The sequence below is a fragment of the Erinaceus europaeus genome, chromosome 10 (genome assembly GCF_950295315.1).
Source record: "Erinaceus europaeus chromosome 10, mEriEur2.1, whole genome shotgun sequence".
In the NCBI taxonomy this organism is placed as follows: Eukaryota; Metazoa; Chordata; class Mammalia; order Eulipotyphla; family Erinaceidae; genus Erinaceus; species Erinaceus europaeus.
In genome coordinates this window covers 116,308,916-116,325,117 of record NC_080171.1, presented here as the reverse complement: position 1 = coordinate 116,325,117, position 16,202 = coordinate 116,308,916, and the positions used below count along the sequence as shown (strand labels likewise).

Genomic DNA, 16,202 nt, shown 5'->3' with positions numbered 1-16,202 from the left:
GGCTTTGACCTAGCACGTTATGATTGGGCCCTCCTCAATCGCTATCGAACAGGCCATGGCCGGTGCGCCGCTATGTTCCATCGCTGGGGAGCCAGAGACGACCCGAACTGCCCCTGCGGCTCCAGACAGACTAGGACCCACATAATCAACGACTGCCACCTCTCCAGATTCAAAGGAGGTCTCGAAACTTTACATCAGGCTCATTCTGACGCTGTTGACTGGCTACGGAAGAAGGGCAAACGCTAGAAGAAGAAGAATTGTAAAACAAAATACATTTATTAAAAATTTCAGGAGGCATGAGCAATCAAAACGAACATATTACTTTCATTAAATTCTCCCTATAAGTATAATTTAAAAATCTCAAATGGTAATCACTATTAGTAGCTGGCCATATTCATCTTCTGCATATTGTTATGATAACTGCATCATTAAGTACCTGATTTAGGGACTTAGTTAAGTCTGATCCCAAACAGCTGACAGCCCACTGGGCAAGAGAAGCTAAGGTCTGCTCTAACTGCAACTCCTACCATCTACAAGCATTTCAGGAAACTCCCCTTCCCTCGTCCTTACCCCACACCACAGCCTAGGGCTTGCAGGGGAGGGGAAGCCAAGCACTAACATCATTTTGCCTTATATTCCCACTGACATCAATGGGAAAGAAGCCCCAGCCCCAATAGCTCAACTGGTGTTCAACTGGTGTTCCCTCTTGTAGGCCTGCTGCCCACTCCAAATGGGAAAATCTTCCATCATGCCCACGATTCCCTGTAATTCCAATTTGACTGAATGCTCCCCTTCCACCTTCTTGTTCTAACCCAAATCTGTGAGCTTCCCCCCTGCTCTTTCTATAATCATTTCTAAATCACTGGGCCTGAAATCGGGGAGGATGTCCGTCTTGCTGATGCTTCCTCACCAGCTTCCTTCCCTCTTCCACAAAGTTCTCTAACCATCCACACATGCTCCCCCTCACCCCACCCCCGCGTTATTCTTTGAGATCTCCAGTTATCCTCTTTGAAAGCTCAAGGACTTCAGCTGCTGGTCTATGTCACGCTCCCTTCATTCTTGGCGATGTTAATTAGGCCCTTTCAACACTCCGGGGCTCTCATTGCTATGAAGTCTCTAGCGAAGTGGAGTGATCCTCTGTTTCACTTACCCACAACGCTCACTACAGTGTCCTCCTGTTACCAGTAACTGCAGCGTTCTATCACCTCAGTGTAAATGGCCTCTCTCTCTCTCTCTCTCTTTCTCTCTCTCTCTCTCACAACCTCCTCTGAGATTTTTAGCTTATTCCCTTTAATATTCTTCTGGTCCCCACCAGGACCTACAAACCATTGCTGCTATAAGTCTTTTTACATAAGCACTTAGCCAGGTGTGCCACCACCCGGCCCCAAGATGGTTTTACACATGTGGAAGTTTGAAAAACACTACATTTGAGATCTACCATCCCATTTCTCTCTTTATCACAACGCAGTTGTCATTACAGAAAATGGCAGGTTCACCCTCTCCTAAGGACAGTTCAGTAGTATTCCCTCTGTCCTACACACATTCCCCCAACATTCACATATGAGAGGTCCTCAAATAATAATTCATTCTAGGGAGTCGGGCGGTAGTACAGCAGCTTAAGCGCACATAGTGCAAAGCTCAAGGACTGGCATAAGGATCCCGGTTCAAGCCCCCACCTGCAGGGGAATCGCTTCACAGGCTGTGAAGCAGGTCTACAGGTGTCTGTCTTTCTCTCCCCTTCTCTGTCTTCCTCTCCTCTCTCCATTTCTCTCTGTCCTATCCAACAACGATGACAGCAATAACAACAACGATAAACAATAAGGGCAACAAAAGGGAATAAATAAATAAATATTTTTTAAAATTCATTCTAAGTTATTTCACTATGATGTTCCATTCAGAGCTGTTTGTGTGGATTCGTCCATCATCCCCATGTGTGCCTGGGTCTCCTCCTAGATCCCAAATGTGTGCATGTGAGGTCGACTGGCACATCCCAGTTACCCTAGTCTGGATGAGTGCAGCCGTGCAGGTGTGCGATGCACCCTGCAATGGAATGGAATCCTGTCCAGGCTAGGTTCCTGCCCTGTTTCCTGCAATGCTAGTATAAGTTCAGGTCACCTGCATTCTTGACTCTGAATAAGTGAGTTGGAAAGGGAATAAATATGAATTACTGCCGAATACTACAAGTGTTTGGGGGCTTTCTTTAGAATTTTACTGCTATCTTTTATGACCAGAATATGCTGTAGGAATTTAACACTTGTTTCTACCAGTTAGCTTATGGGAAAATTGCCTTTGTATAAACTTTGTTTTCCTTAAAGTTACAGTTTCTAAAGATCTATTTTTTTAAATAAGGACTTACTATACCTGCTCTGCTACCTTTGTAAGACTTTATTTGCCATTCTGTAACATTTATTACTTGGATCATTTTATTAAAAATGGCAAACCCAACACCACTATCACCTCATGCACCATCACAGTTTCACCTTTTACTTTGTCCGTAACACTTATCACCTTTTAATAGGACATCTACTCCTGCTATAATACAAACATTTCAGCACCAAGACTGTTGTCTGATTTCTTCACTGGTATATTTCAAATCTTATGGGAACGCCAGGATTACAGTGCAGCCTCAATAAATGCTTGTTGTTCCTTTTCTTTTTATTATTTTTAAAAGATTTATTTATTATGAAGATGAGACAAAGAGGCCAGAGCACTACTCAGCCCTGGCATAGACTGGCGACAGAGGGAGTCTGGTGGTAGCCCATTAGGTTAAGCGCACGTGGCGCCAAGCGCAAGGACCAGCATAAGGATCGCAGTTCAAGCCCCCAGCTCCCCACCTGCAGGGGAGTCGCTTCACAGGCGGTGAAGCAGGTCTGCTTATTCTTCTGCCCTTATTTCTCTCTCCCTTTGTATTCCCCTCCTCTCTCCATTTATCTCTGTCCTATCTAACAACAATGACATCAATAACAACAATAAAACAAGGGCAACAAAAGGGAATAAATAAATAATTTTTTTTTTTTAATGGTGACAGAAATCGAACCCACGGCTCCGGGGCCTCAGATATGCAACACAAGCACTCATCTCAACAGTCATCTCAACCTTTGTGTCTTCAACGGCTTCTTCAAGGACTCCATAGTCAAGTCTCTGACTCATGTGCTACTGAAATCATTTCCTTCATTAACAGAGTTATTCATGCCTGAAACCTCCCTCCCTCTGACCTACCTAGAAAAACTCGGGACACGTAACCTGCATATACCCATTACTAGCCTCTAACCAAGCCCCTCAACGTGCTATCTCTGCCTCCTCAATGAGTCTTGTGATTTTTTTAAAGGTAATTTAGAACTAAAGTTCTTCTAGTGACTTCAAATCTCTAAAGTATCTCTATTCCTTCTTCTTCCTACCCCTTTTAGCACATGTGACTAGAGTGGTCAACTTGAACTGAGAAGTACTGAAATATAAAATACACACCAGATTTCACTTCATATAAAACAATATACATGGGAGTTGGTGGTAGCGCAGCAGGTTGGTGGTAGTGTGGCACCAAGCGCAAGGACCAGCATAAGGATCCTGGTTCTAGCCCCTGGCTCCCCACCTGCAGGGGAGTCGCTTCACAAACGGTGAAGCAGGTCTGCAGGTGCCTACCTTTCCCTCCCCCTCCTCTCTCTATTTCTCTCTGTCCTATCCAACAACAATGACATCAATAACAACAGTAACTACAACAATTAAAAAAAAACAAGGGCCACAAAAGGGAATAAATATATCCTTAAAAAAACAATAAATAAAAAATATATTCTTAAAAACAATATACATATACAATTCAATTTTCATACTGATAACATACTGAAATGATAATGCTTTAGTTATACTGGGATAGATGAAAACATAATAAAAATCAATTTCTCTTGTTTCGCTTTACTTTTTAATGTGACTACCATGGCATTTTATTTTTTAATTTTTATTATTATTATTATTATTTTTTACTATGGCATTTTAAATTACTTCTCTAGTTCCTCAAATAGTTCTACTGAATAGTGCTGATCTCAACTAGCTCCTTATAGAAAAAATCCTTTGGGGACTGGGTAGTGGCACACATAGTGGCACAAAGCGCAAGGACTGGCGTAAGGATCCAGGTTCAAGTCCCCGGCTCCCCACCAGCAGGGGAGTCCTTCACAGGCGCTGAAGCAAGTTTGCGAGTGTCTGTCTGTCTCTCCCTCTCTATCTTCCCCTCCCCTTTAAATTTCTCTGTCCAATCCAATAAAATAGAAAAAATGGCCACCAGGAGCAGTGGATTCATAGTGCCAGCACTGAGCCCCTGCAATAACCCTGGAGGGAAAAAAAAATTTTTTAATTCTTCCCTAGTTTTTGTTTTAATAACTATATGTGATAAAATGTATGAACGCAATATGAAATCTAAAAATAGAAACTGAATAAAATCTATGCAATGCTTTTGGAATTACCACTGTGATCTGCATATGTAATAAACTATTTTAAGGTAGTATTTTCCACATATTTGTGTGCAAATACATATATGTATGCATACATGTATGGAACATAAAAATAGAACATTCCCTTTAAACTTCATCAAGCATTCTCAATGTCCTTTATTTCAATGAAATATTTTAAAATACAAGTGTTAACATCATATAAATTATTTTTTATCCAAATGAAATGGTCTGTGTTTAAAGGGAAAGGACTCTTGCTTTTTGTTTGCGTCCTAAAACAATAAAAGAGTGAAATAAAAGTATCCTTCTCCTTTCACTTCCTGCCTTTAGGAGTCAGAGTTCATTCAGTAACAGATCCTTTGAATACTACTCCTTCTCACAGGAATCTCCTTAGCAACCTTTTACGGCTTGTCATGAGTTACAGAATTTTCCCAATCTCCATTCTTAAAAGAGCCTGTGTCCCTTCCAGAACAAAGACATTTAAAACAGAAAACTTAACAAGCTATTTGAATGGCTATTTTCAGTAGGCTTCACAACCACCATCAGTGCTTCTACTGACTCTTTCCCTGTACCCACTCAAGGTAAAATTCTTTCTAGAAACTATGACCTCTGTGACACAACCGTGGTCTCATGTACGTAATGATCATTCTTTTTTTTTTTTTTTATTAAAGAAAGGATTAATTAACAAAACCCGTAATGATCATTCTTAAAGGTCGTATCTGCTGGCCCTACCATGAGATAGATCCTGACAATTCCAGGTGGCTGAATTATTTTTATTTATTTTATTTTTAATTGGTGCAGATGATTTACAGTACAGTTGTTAGCACTCAAGTGTGACTGCCCATCTTGCCTTGATAGGTGTCTGCTGGATTAGTTTCAATTTAGTTACTAAGTTTCTTTTTTGTCTAAATTGTATAATGGTGATAGAATAATGTGTTTGAAAATAACAATTATCAAATAATACAAATAATGACTGCCTTGGCCCCTTTTTATTCCTTTATTATTAACTACCTGATTTTATTAATTAGGTAGGAGGAAACATATAATTTCAAGTTTAATTAGACAAAACTTACACAAATCAGTTTAAAGAAATAGGCATAATCTATCTCTGTCTATCCATCTATAAAATAATAAATAATAGTAAAAAGAAGAAGAAATAGGCACTGTACTGAATAAAGAGGGAATTTTTGTGTTCAAAGCATACACCACAGCAGTGCCAATAACCACAGTCTCTTGTTCTGTTTTATGTCGTATGAAGAAAGGTAATTTTCTCCCGTCTTTTCTTCAAGGCTACACAGTAAAATCTGTCCAACAGGAGCAGGGTGGTGGCACACCTGGTACAGTGCACACCTGCTTCATGAGTGGTGAAATAGTGCTGCAGGGGTCTCTCCCCAACAACCTCCCTCTTCCATCTCAATTTCTCTTTCTCTGTCTAAAATAATCCAACAAATCTTCTTGTTATCGATGTCATTCTTGTTGGATGGACAGAGAGAAATGGAGAGAGGAGGGGAATACAGAGAGGTGAGAGAAAGAGAGACACTGCAGACCTGCTTCACCGTTTGTGAAGCGACTGCCCTGCAGGTGGGGAGCCAGGGCTGGAACCAGGATCCTTCCGCCGGTCCTTGCGCTTTGCTCCATGTGCGCTTAACCTGTTACGCTACCTACCGCCCGACTCCTCTTATTCATTTTAATAAAGATGATAACTTAGAGAAAATGAAAACTCTCTGATAGCAATAATATTTCCCATGCCTAGCAGTCTGTGACAAGTGACAAAAAAAAAAAATTACAAATGAATTAAGACAAAATTTACATTTTACCCAGAACTCTCTCTGCTTTGCATAACTCTTAGTTCTCCTAAGATCTCTTTCTAGTTGTTCATGAGAATTTTGCCCAGATAGTAAACTCAAATCGCCAAGGCAAGGTACTTATTAGTTATGCACAAATATAAAGACCTTAATCTATAGAACTGCCACATGAACATTATGCTGCTAAAAATACCAGCTGTTATATCAGATAAAAGCGCTATGAAAGCTGAGTGATCCTCTATGGAAATTTGAAAAGTACAATCTCTCCTAGTCTGAAAGTCACCTATACCTTCTGACTTTATACTCTAGAAAGTGTTCTTACAATAACTGTAGAAATGATCCCTGGAAAGTATAGTCCTAGAAAAAAAAAAATCTAACAATAAAGATGGTAGTCTATGTATAAAAAGATTCTAAGAGGGAGAATTAAGCACCACCATAAACCAGAGCTGAGCAGGACTTTGGGTAAATTTTTAAAAATTTAAATTAAAAAAAAATTTTTTTAATGTGCTTATGCTATGGCCAAGCAAACAGAAGCAGCAAAAAACTTAAACAAAAGGCATCAAAACTGAAAATGTGAAAGTGAAGCTATCTCTAATCACAGAGGCATAATATTTTAGACAGAAAATCCTAGAATATCTACTAAAAAAAAAAAAAAAACAGCACTATTAAAACTCGAATGAGGGTGGTGGCATGCTTGGTAGAGTGCATATGTTACAATATGTGAAAGTGCAGAGTCAAGCCTCCCCTCTCCATCTGAGGGGGGGGGTGTAGCTTCACTTGTGGTGCAGCAGAGCTGCAGGGATCTCTGTCTTGCCCTTCCTTTTCAGTTCCTCTGACTCTACGCAATAAATATATCAATAAACGTATTTTGGAGGGTAGATAGCATAATGGTTATGCAAAGAGACTTTTATGCCTGAGGCTCTGAAGTCTCAGGTTCAATCCCCCACATCACCATAAGCCTGAGCGGAGCAGTGCTAAGGTAAAAATTAGATAAATAAATATATATATTTTAAAAAGCTCAAGTGAGTTCAGCAAGACTGCGGGATACAAAAATGAGTATACAACAATCAACTGTACTCCTAAATATTTGCAATCTGGTGCAAAGTGCAAGGACCGGCATAAGGATTCCAGTTCGTGCCCCCAGCCCCCCACCTGTAGGGGAGTCGCTTCATAGGTGGTGAAGCAGGTCTGCAGGTGTCTATCTTTCTCTCCCCTTCTCTGTATTCCCTTCCTCTCTCCATTTCTCTCTGTCCTATCCAACAACAGCAACATCAATAACAACAATAACTACAACAATAAAAAAAAAAAAAGGGCAACAAAGGGAATAAATAAATAAATAAATAAATATTTTAAAAAATATATTTGCAATCTAAAATCTGAACAGTAAATTAAGGAAACAACACCCTAACCAACATAGTTAATACATATCTGGACTCTGATGTCAGAGATGTACTTGGAAGTTCCACTCCAATGGCAAGGGGGAAAAGCAAGATAAACAAGTGAGACAACATCAAGAAAAAAATTAAAAACAAATTATTCAACATCACTACACTACACTACACTACACTACACTACACTACACTAAAACCTGAGAATGGTTTACACCTAGAAGTCTGGAGATAAGTGTTGATAGGGTGTAGAAAAAAAGGAACTCTTACAAGGACAAATAACAGATGAACTTACTTATTAGGTAGAACTTAAAGAACAGGGACAGGAAGGGAAAACACAAAGTGAAAGTCAGATTGAGTGCACTGCATCAGAGCAAAAGCCTCTGGGCAGGAGGGTTGGGGAGGTGGTGAGGGCGGCCTTGGGGTCTTGATGTCTGATGATGGGAAAGATCCTAAACTGGGTGGAGAGAATGTCCTTCTTCTTCTAGCGTTTGCCAGAGAATGTCCTACAAGATGCCTACAGATAAGAAGCTGTTCTCTGTTTTCTTCATCTGCAATATTCTTGCCTTTAGGTTCATGATTAGTCGACAATTTGTTCTGCTTTATATCTTTGTTTTTGTTTTTTAAATATTTATTCCCTTTTGATGCCCTTGTTGTTTTATAGTTGTAGTGATTATTAATGTCGTTGTTGTTGGATAGGACAAAAAGAAATGGAGAGGAGGGGAAGAGAAAGATAAGACACCTGCAGACCTGCTTGTGAAGCGACCTCCTGCAGGTGGGGAGCCGGAGGCTCGAACTGGGACCCTTCTGCGGGACCCTTCTGCAGGTCCTTGCACTTGGCATCATGTGCGCTTAACTCGCTGCGCTACTGCTCTGGTTTATATCTTAACTCTCTTTTCAGCTACCAGGTTCCAGATGCTACCATAATGCCAACCAGACTTCCCTGGGCAGATAAACCCACCAATATGTCTTGGAGCCCCACCTCCCCAGAGCCCTGCCCCACTAGGGAAAGAGAGAGGCAGGCTGGGATTATGGATCGACCAGTCAACACCCATGTTCAGCGGGGAAGCTATTACAGAAGCCAGACCTTCCACCTTCTGCACTCCATGAGGGTTAAAGAATAGGGAAGCTATCAGGGGAGGGGGTGGGATATGGAGTTCTGGTGGTGGGAATTGTACCCCTCTTACCCTATGGTCTTGTCAGTGTTTCCATTTTATAAAAAAAAAAAATAAAACAAAATAAAAGCTTTTCTCATGTGTCAGTAACTATACTATAAACCATTTATACCCAGTAAAATGGGGGGGGGGTTAATTCAATCAATAAAATGCAAGAAAAATTTCTGTACATTTTGTACACTGTTGGCGGGAATATAAACTGATGCATCCTCTATGGAAAATAGCATGAAGGTCCCTTAAAAAACTAAAAGTGAAAATAACATATGATCCAGCAATACTGCTCCTAGGCATTTATCAAAGGCTATAAAAGCACTAATTCAAGGGGCCAGGGGGTGGGGTACCTGACTGAGCACACATGTAACCATGAGCAAGGACCTAGGTTCAAACCCCTAGTCTCACCTGCAGGGGAAAAGTTTCACTTGTGGTGAAGCACTGCTACAAATGTTTCTTTCTCTCTCTTGCTCTATGTCCCTTCCCTCTCAATTTCTGTCTCTCTCCAATCAATCAATAATTTAAAAAGATATTTTCAAATTAAAAAAATACTAATTCAAAAGGATACCTGCACACCTGCACTCACAGCAGCATTTTTTACAATAGCCAAAACATTTTATCAACCTAAGAGCCCATACACAGTTAACTGGATAAAGAAGTTATGGCAGACAACTATCAGATGGGGAACATAGATAACTAACTCATTCGCTCAACAGTGGTAACCAGGCTGTCTCTAAGACTTGGTAAAGACTGGCACGGGGTGGAGGGGAGGAGGCACAGAACACTGGTAGAGGCAAGATCACCTGTACACACCTTGTGTGGGTGTGGAATTACACCCTCTAAGATAGTATGATTTTATAAAGTTTTGGCAAATCACTAATAAAATATAAAAGAAATCATTTAAAATCAGACACTTCATAAATTATATAGTTTTTTATAGAACCCTGTTTGGTTTGGTTTTATTTACTTATTTATTTATTTATTTATTTTAGTTTTACAGAACCCTGTGTTAATCTAGCCTATAAAGCAAATAGGTTCATGATTCATGGACCACACTTACTTCTTCAGCCATGTAGTAGAAACACATTCCCTAGCTTACGTAATGCTAACAACTGAAAAAGCTACAGATAGAAGGCTTAGTCAACAATTTGCTCTGCTTTCTATCTTAACTTTTTTTTTCAGCCACCAGGTTCCGGATGCTACCATGATGCCAATCAGACTTTACAGGGCAGACAACCCCACCAATGTGTCCTGGAACTCTGCCTCCCCAGATCCCACTAGGGAAGGAGAGAGACAGGCTGAGAGTATGGATCAACCTGTCAATGCTCATGTTCAGCAGGGAAGCAATTACAGAAGCCAGACCTTCCACCTTCTGCATCCCATGGACCCAGTGACCCTGGGTCCATACTCCCAGAGGGATAAAGAATAGGAAAGGGGATATGGAGTTCCAGAGGTGGGAACTGTGTGAGATTGTACCCCTCTTATCCTATGGTCTTGTCAGTGTTTCCATTTTATAAATAAAAACTTTTTTAAAAAAAGGCTTATACAGAATAAAGATATAGTCAAGCATTTCACTGTCCCAAATAAGACAATTAATTATCAGCATTACACAGATGCTTTACTTTGCAGACAAATAAAGGCTGGATAAAGACAAACATGTGAAAGGTGAGGCAAAGTGGTTCAGCAGCATCTGACTATATACTTAACTTCTCCATACTTCTCTCATTGCTGAAATACCAACAGTAATCATATTCGCTTCATGAATTTGTTAGGGAGATTAGTAATTATACTTAAATTGTCATGAGCTCTGAAGTACTTTTAAATGCATGTAGGAATGAAAACAAATATTTTTACACAGTATAATGGCGCTTTACTTCTCAAATGTGAACATGAACCATTTAAATAGTTTTCCTCAGAAAATGTTTCTGCTACAGTATATTTTGAATATGAGCTCTATCAAGATTAAGGTACTGGCGAGAGCTACTTTCACTTTATGATACTTTAACCTATTCCACTTAAAATATAGCTAACCTGCCAAGAGGAACGAGAGAATTGGTCTAGTTATTCATTTACCCTTCTTTCCTGCTAATGAGAAAAGGCTTTTGAGTGTTCCATAATTAGAAGTGGTTAATTGAAGATAGAAATGTGATGAAATTTGGAACGCTAAAAAGAACAGGGAAAAGCCCCAATTAAAATAGTGAAAATTCAAATCCTTTAGGTTTTTAGCATTTTAAATGCTTAGCAATTTTCTTCAAATATAAGAGTGTAACCCACAAAATACTGAAGTAATGGCAGTAAGAAAGAACTTGGTGACAAGATAAGAGCTCCCTCTACATACAGGTAGGAAAGGTTTGATTCCCTGAAAGGCAAGTACCCACAAATACAGGTCAGTCTTTCAAAGCTCCTAAGTGGCCAGTTTCAGCTATGAGCCACTTACACAGTGCAGATAGCTCGCTTTTGAATTATACATCCTTTTAAAATGTAGAAAACAAAATACGTAAGGATGGTCAGGGCCTAGGGGCAAAGGGTACTGAGGAAAGTTGGAAGTGCTAGAACCTGACTGTCCAACTGAATGCATGATATATATATATATATATATATATATATATATATGTATGTATTTAAAAAATTATTTGTTCATGATAGAGCAAACTATGCATCACTTAGTTCTAAGATGATAATGTTTTGCATTTTTGCAAAATTCTTGAAAGTCAAGCTTAAACTTAGATCACATCGTCTGCTTCCATAGCTAGACTAGTATAACCAGTCAGTGCTACAGTCTGTATAGCCTCTGAAAACTCTATACTTTTAAGAGAGTTAAAGTCAAGAGCAAATAATGCTAGGAAAGTAGTTTGACCTTTAAAAGGTCTCAGGAACTCCCCAGAGCCCTCCCACCACCCTTGGAGAAACACTCTTCCAGTCAAGCCCTCTTCTCCCACAGAGTCTAGCTCTGGTTTCAACGCTATCTCCAAATGTGGACTCCAGTCTCAATTCCCTTGGTTCCTTTACCACCACCAAATGTGCTATCTTGCCTAGCTTGACCAAACATCCTACTTAAGTTATATCCTTGGGTTAGATAGCATAGTGGTTATGTAAAGAGACTTCTGTGCCTGAGGCTCCAAAGTCCCAGGTTCAATCACCCTCACCACCATAAACCAGAGCTAAGCAGTGTTCTGGTTAATACCTTGGGTCCACCTGCATGTTAGCTCTCAGACTCAGGCAAAAACTAGTAAAGTCATGGGCCCCTTGGAATATACCTAAAATAGACCTACTAGCTTTTTCCAAAATAGAGACCCCAAATCTTCATCTGCAATATTCTTGCCTTTAGGTTCATGATTAGTCAACAATTTGTTCAGCCTTATAAACTTAACTCTTTTTTCAGCCACCAGGTTCCAGGTGCTACCATAATGCCAACAGACTTCCCAAGGCAGACAACCCCACCAATCTGTCCTGGAGCTCCACCTCCCCAGAGCCCCGCCCCACTAGGGAAAGAGAGAGACAGGCTGGGAGTATGGATCGACCTGCCAACACCCATGTTCAGCGGGGAAGCAATTACAGAAGCCAGACCTCCCACCTTCTACACCCCATAATGACCCTGGCTCCATAATCCCGGAGGGATAAAGATTAGGGAAGCTTTCAGCAGAGGGGATGGGATATGGAGCTCTGAGGGTGGGCTATGTGTGGAGTTGTACACCTGGATGGGGTAGATAGCATAATGGTTATGCAAAGAGACTTTCATTCCTGAGGCTCCAAAGTTCCCCTGCACCACCACAAACCGTAGCTGAGCAGTACTCTGGTAAAATAAATACATAACTAAATTTTTTAAAAAAGAATTGTACCCCTCTTATCCTATAGTCTTGTCAACATTTTCAAATAAAAATGTAAAAAGCTGTATCCTCTTCCCTTCAAGTCAAGAAATTTCTTGATAAAGTAGTCTCCAATTTCTCTAATCTACTTTTAATTGTTTTTTTTTTTACTTTTAATCTTAATTACCAAATTAACCACTACATATTCTCACCAAAAAAAAAAAAGAAAGAAAAGAAAGAAAACAAGGGCAACAAAAGAGAATAAATAAATATTAAAAAAAAAAAAAGAAAGAAAGAAAAGAAAAACTTCCAAACTATACCGACAAATCACAACCCCAACCTCTTCTCAAAGCTAGCAAGTACTGTTACTCAGAAAAAATACTCCAAACCTACTTTCTAAACTAAGTAAGCTAAGGATCAAAAGGAGAAAGGTTACCAATTAGTAAAATGTGTACTAAGCAATGTTACAACCATGTTGATCTCAGGACAATACAATTTCATAAAAGACATAAAATGAAACAACTTATCCCTTGAACATGGAATCCTCACATCTCATTACCTAAATACAAATAAATACACGCTGCATTTGTATCATCCTTATATACTTAAGTGTCATATAAAAAACATTTCCACATATATTAGCCTCTAAAATTGCGCAATGTAGGAGGTTAATAGGAATCATCATTTTATAGCTAGAAAGACAGTTATGAGATAAATATTCAAACTGAGTACAAAGAGATTAAAAAGTCCTAGGGAAAAGCTGCCAAAAGTTAAGGTACCTATCACTTGGGAATGCCCACATCCCTCTGAGGAAGATCAGAACAGAGTCAGGAGTTAAGGGACCTGAAGATAAGCATCTGATCGGCATTCCTGTCTTTCAGTTTGGAGCTTTTAACACTAGCTCTGAGCCCACTGAGGGCTGGATGACTTGAGGAAAAGGCCTCCTTTCCCATGCTGTCCAACATATGTAAATAACCCTCTGTCACTGTACACCAATGATGGTAGTGGCCTTGCTGTCAACAGGCAATGAGCACCGAGTGATTTCAATTCTGTCACTTGCTCCAAAGTGTATAGTTAGGAGAACTCACATCTTTAGACTCTTAACACCCACTTCTCTATACCATATTGGATGGTGCATCAAACATTCTCACTATAAAAATAGTTAAGTTCTTGCCTTTTTTTAAACGATATTTTAGAGAAAAAAAAAAACACTTCTAATTCCAACTTCGAATAGAAAATACAAAAAAAAAAAGAACTGTACAATTTCAAAAGCACAGCTTTTGCTCTTTATTATATAAAATCTTGCTTTTTAAGAAACAAGCATTATACTTTAACTTTACTAAAATCTACATCAACATGTAGATCCACTAATCTTTTTCTTTTTAAAATTATTTTATTTATACTTATTTATTATTGGGTAGAGATAGAGAGAAATTGAGAGGGGAGGGAAGATAGAGAGGGAAAGAGACAGAGAGACATCTGCAGCCCTGCTTCACCACTTGTGAAGCTTTACCCCTGCAGGATGGGACCAGCGGCTTGAACCCGGGTTCTTGTGCACTGCAATGTGTGTGCTTAACCAGGTGAGCCACCGCCTGGCCCCCATCTTTTTCTTCTTTTCCAAATTACTTTATTTTGGGAAGTAATAATCTAAAAGACGGCTGTTGGGTGAGCTGTTGAAGAGATAGCATAATGCTTACATAAAAAGACTCTCATGCTTGAGGCTCCAAGGTCCCATGTTCAGTTCTCCATAACACCATAAGCCAGAGCTGAACAGTGTTCTAAGTCTCTGTATTTTTCTCTATATGTCTCTCATTAAGACAAATAAAATATTACTAATAAATCAAAATAAAATCTGTTGTCACATGAGTACAATTTCTTTTTTTGTAGTTCTTTTTAAATTTATTATTGGATAGACACAGAGAGAAATAGGGGGGGGATAGAGAGGAACAGAGACACCTGCAGCCCTGCTTCACCAGTTGTGAAGTTTTCCCTCTGCAGGTGGGAAACAGGGGCTTGAACCTGGGTCCTTGTGCACTGTGATGTGTGTGCCACTGCCTGGCCCCCAGGAGTACAATTTCTTATCTCCAAGTGACAGATACTTGCATACCATCCCCCCCACACCATTTGCAGGATCCCCCAACATCCTTCCAACCTTCTCTCACACCCCCTTTCCAGTACTTGGTTTTGCTGAAACAGACCACACCTAGTCTAAATTTCACCCTGGGTTTTTCTTTTTTCTTTTTTTTTATGAGTTTTTATTTATTTATTCATTTGACAGGTCAGAGAGAAATTGAGAGGAAAGAGGGGAGATGGAAACGCAGAAAGGGATATCCCTGAAATATTGCTTCACAGCTTGTGAAGCTTTCCCATCCAGGTGGGAAGTGGGGGCTTGAACCCAGGTGCTGTGCCTTGTAACATGTGAACTCTAGCGCTAGGGTGCAGCACCGCCCAGCTCCCATGTCTTCCCTTCTTTTGTTTCTCAAGTGACACCTATGAGTAACATACAATTGTAACTAACTTAACAAGAGGTAAGGTGCTTAATAAGAATGATGCAGTAACTTCTGAAAACCACCACAAGCACACGATTCATGAACATTGTTACCCTTGGAATTCTTAAGAGGAACACGTGATACTATGTAAAAAATTCATTACATTTTACAACCAGGATTTTAAATGACTACAAAGCAAGGTTTCTTATCCAAGTAACAAAGCACTTAATTCATTAGTAACTCGGTTTCCAAGCACCATTTTTTTTTTTCTACACCAAAGTGAGTCCTACATGGTAAATTATTTCCTTATTCTGACACACTGGATTGAATTATGAAAACCTGAATTTAACTATTCCTTTTCATGAACTCTTAACTTTAGCTACCTTAATTTCATAAGTTATAACATAGGGGGAAATGCAGGCTACGATAAAGCTGATCTTTATAACACATCATGACATTTTAAAAACATAGACATGAAAACTGATTTTTTTGTCACATTTTACTCTCCCTAAATAAAAGATCTGCTTCAATATATTCTTAGCAGAAGGCCAAGAGCCAAGAATAAGGTAGTTTAGTATGCAAGTTAGCCTAGATAGAACTGCAAGGCTTCTTTACAAAGAAATATCTGAGCATTTCTCTTACCTCTGTTTCTGTACAATGTGAGTATCCCAGTTTACCTGTAATAAAAATGCAAAAAATTACTTTCAAAGAACTTCAGCTTTTTTTTTTTTTTTTTTTTTAACCAAAGTACAGCTCAGGTCTGACTACTGACTGGTGACTCTGGACATTGAGCCTAGGACCTCTCGAATGCAAGTCCTACTGTTGTACCGCCCACGGCTTTACTTTGTATCTATGTAAATATGTGCAAATAAAAGATGCTAAAGTCACCAAATATTATAAAAGATCCACATAGAGATTTCAGTTTTCATTATCCCATCCTGACTTGTCTGGGCAGATAATCTCACCAATGTTTCCTGGAACTCCACCTCTCCAGAGCCCTGCACCACTAGGAAAAGATAGAACAGAAACAGGGTGGGGGTAGGGATCCATCTGCCAACACCCATGTCAAGGAACATGTACAATTATATATTTCTGAGTGACTGAAATAT

The 16,202-nt window shown here is 39.5% G+C and overlaps 1 protein-coding gene across 4 annotated transcripts in view; it reads right to left on the bottom strand.

The window, feature by feature from the left end:
- SPIRE1 (spire type actin nucleation factor 1) overlaps window positions 1-15,770 on the bottom strand; it is a 126,102-nt gene extending 110,332 nt beyond the window's left edge. For all 4 annotated transcript variants that reach the window (XM_060200633.1, XM_007517174.3, XM_060200634.1 and 1 more), the window contains exon 1: window positions 15,736-15,770. The gene's annotated coding sequence lies outside the window, so the exon portion shown is untranslated. The remainder of the gene's footprint in view (window positions 1-15,735) is intronic.
- Window positions 15,771-16,202: the final 432 nt, after the last annotated feature.